General features: G+C 31.0%; 1 pseudogene; it reads right to left on the reverse strand.

Annotated features, from left to right (window-relative positions):
• Window positions 1–2,330: 2,330 nt before the first annotated feature.
• On the reverse strand, window positions 2,331–3,130 carry LOC124922470 (annotated as a pseudogene).
• Between the last annotated feature and the right edge of the window lie 419 nt (window positions 3,131–3,549).

The raw sequence follows: 3,549 nt of genomic DNA on the forward strand, positions 1-3,549 counted from the left end.
AATAGTTTTTTTAATACGAATTGTACTGGATCAAATATTATCAATACCTACGTTTTTTAATTATTTATAATAACTATGGTTTTGAATATCTACTTGTTAAGTATGATTTCGCCGCTAATTATCTGTGCGAAATGCAAAAAATCAAATATTATCAATAGCGACTGTTCTTAATCCCTTCGGTATTACTTTGTGAAGTAATCTGTTTTCAAAATGAACAAATATATAATCAATAGTGATCTATTTTGAATCCCATCATCTTATGTATGAATCATTGTTTTCAAATATAATTATTTTTTGAAATTTCATTGTTTTCAAATATAATTAACTACTGTGTAGACGTTTAATGGTTTTGATAAGAAATACTAAATATAAATGTAATGGATACTTCTTCCAAAGAGTTGTGAAACTAATTAGGCGGTAGTCAATGAAATAACGAAGATATCTTTTAAAAGACTATACTTTTGCCGATGCTAAAACAAGACATTTGTCCAACGAATACAAGCGTCAATAATATTTCACCAACATTTACTATAGAGCTTCAATACGTATGTTTGGAAGAATTAGTGACACTCTATTAACACGGTAAGGGTTAAGTGTCGAAAATGATATATATATTCTCTAGAATATTTGAGATCAGACAAATGATGAACTTCCAATAAATTTAATAACTACCGTGAAGTGAATGGAATAAGAATTAACTATATATAAGATATTACCAAAATATTATAATATTGTGATAATATTAATATTATATTATTATATTAGTTTTAAGATAATTTTGTAATAATATTTTATAAATATATTATTATATGTTAATTAACACATTAGACAATCAATAGTTTTTTTAATATGAATTGCATAATATCAAATACTATCAATACCAACGTTTTTTTATTTATATGTAATGAACACAAATAGTATTAACTACGGTTTTGAATATCTCATTGTTATGTATGAATCCTGTCGCTAATTCTCTCAATGTAAAATAGTTTTTTTTCCAAAATGCACACGATCAAATATTATCAATAGTGACTGTTCATAATACCTTGATTATTACTTTCAACGTTAAGTAATCAATAGTCACCTGTTTTGAATCCCATCATCCTTATGTATGAATCACGTCTTTAATGTTTTCATGTGAAATAGTTTTTACCCGAAACGAAACGCAGAAAATTGAATAGAATTAAAACCTATATATATTTCAGCCCAGTTAAGTAACACCTAATTAAAAATAATTAACCTGACATATCCCAATTAAAACCTATTTCAACCGCCAGTTAAGTAACACTTAAACTGACCTATCCTAATTGAAACCTTAAGCTCATAATAGCCTAGCTAGTTTACCAAACAAATTAAACCTACATATTGATGAAGATTTAGATGTTTGATGGTTTTAATAAAAAATAATAATTATACAAGTTTAATGAAGATATCTTCTGAAACAATATACTTTTTCCGACGCTAAAACAAGACATTTCCCAACGAATATAAGCGTCACTAATATTTCACCGACGTTTACTATAGAGCTGCAAGAAATATGTTTGGCGGACGAATTAGTGACACATCTATTAGCGCGGTGGTTTGAACGTTGGAAAGGATATATATTGCATTCTCTTTGTAAGGTAAATTGGATTCATTTCAGATAAGAGAAATATATTCATATAAGAATTTGTTATAAATAAAATGAATACATTTGTTTGTAGTATGAAGCCATATAGATCTCATTTTTTATTTGAAATATTTATAACCAATATTATTATGTTTTTAAATAATAAAATAGATGAGAATCTATTTCAAATAATGACTAGATGATTAAAACTTATTTCCGAATGGATCTCCTTTTATTATTTAAAACAGTTAGAACGCTGGATATTATGGTCACATAATTTGACTACCAAAATATATGAGAATCTATTTCAAATCATGATAACTTGGTAAATACTCTTTCTGGCACTACTTTGTATGGAGCTAAAAATTTAAGTGTCGGGAATATTGATGGCGGCACATAGAAGCGCCGACAAACCTTTTTTACACATAAAATTGCCTTTTTGATGTAGTGTCTCTGTGCTTGTTTGTATAAATAAATAATTTGTACACTTTGCAATATAAATACTTAATCTTCTGAAACAAGAGAGAATTTATTTGATCATAAATAGTTAATGGAACTTACAACATATATAATATATATTTTTAATAACAAAATGTACAAATATTACATATATTTAGGAATTACATAATATATAACAAACAGTTATATTGACCTCTCAAATCCACCTTTATATTGTAGATGCTTAGTAGTAGTTCAGAAAGATTTTATTCCATTACTTAACTTATAACCTGCAAAAGAATGTGGACTTAGAAATGTAATTGTTCTATATGGCTTTCTTTCTACTTGATAAATTAACAATAATAAAATGATACAACTAAATCATACTAACAAGTATCAAATGATAGTTTGGATATTTTAATAATATGTTGGAGGAGGAGGAGACTTGTAAACGTAAGGCGGAGGTGGAGGAGAAGAATAAACGTAAGGTGGTGGCGGCGGAGATGAATAGACGTAAGGCGGTGGTGGAGGGGAAGAGTAAACATAAGGAGGTGGTGGAGGGGACTTGTAAACATAAGGTAGCGGTGGAGGGGAAGAGTAAACATAAGGAGGTGGTCGAGGGGACTTGTAAACATAAGGCGGCGGTGGAGGGGAAGAGTAAACATAAGGAGGTGGTGGAGGAGACTTTTAAACATAAGGCGGTGGTGGAGGGGAAGAGTAAACATAAGGAGGTGGTGGAGGAGACTTGTAAACATAAGGCGGTGGTGGAGGGGAAGAATAAACATAAGGAGGTGGTGGAGGGGAAGAGTAAATATAAGGAGGTGGTGGAGGGGACTTGTAAACATAAGGTGGTGGTGGTGGAGATGAGTAAACATACGGCGGCGGTGGCGGTGAGGAGTAGACATAAGGTGGGGGTGGTGGTGATGAGTAAACATAAGGCGGCGGTGGAGGAGATTTATAAATATACGACGGAGGAGAGTAAAGCGGAGATGGCGGAGATGGATAGTCTGCAACTGCCAAAGTGACAGCCATGAGACAAAGAGCAAAGGCCCATAGGGCTTGTGGCATATAATAAGTTGCCATTGCTTGAGACTTCTAAGCTTTTCTTTATTAGTTGAGATGCTTTGGCAGTGTGAGGGATCATCCTTTATATAGGGTTTTATCATAGATATCTCCCATTGTTTTTTAAAGTGGATCCCTTTTCCTTTGTATTAATTAGTCAATAAATACTTTTCAATTAACATTTGACAATGGAGAAAGGGACCTAAAGATAAAGCCCGATTGACAAAGTCTGTAAGTTGAACCATTAAACACTTCCTAAGCACTTTTTGTTTTGAAAGCTTCTACTCAAAACGTGACATATATATTAATGGCTTCATAGTTTCAGTCTAATTATTTGGTATAAAATGAAATAAGGGTTACTAAAATCATAATTCTTATTTAAAATACATTTGAATAATCATTATTATAAATTACATTAACGAATATCTTAGTACACAGTT

This window comes from Impatiens glandulifera, chromosome 1, assembly GCF_907164915.1.
Source record: "Impatiens glandulifera chromosome 1, dImpGla2.1, whole genome shotgun sequence".
In the NCBI taxonomy this organism is placed as follows: domain Eukaryota; kingdom Viridiplantae; phylum Streptophyta; class Magnoliopsida; order Ericales; family Balsaminaceae; genus Impatiens; species Impatiens glandulifera.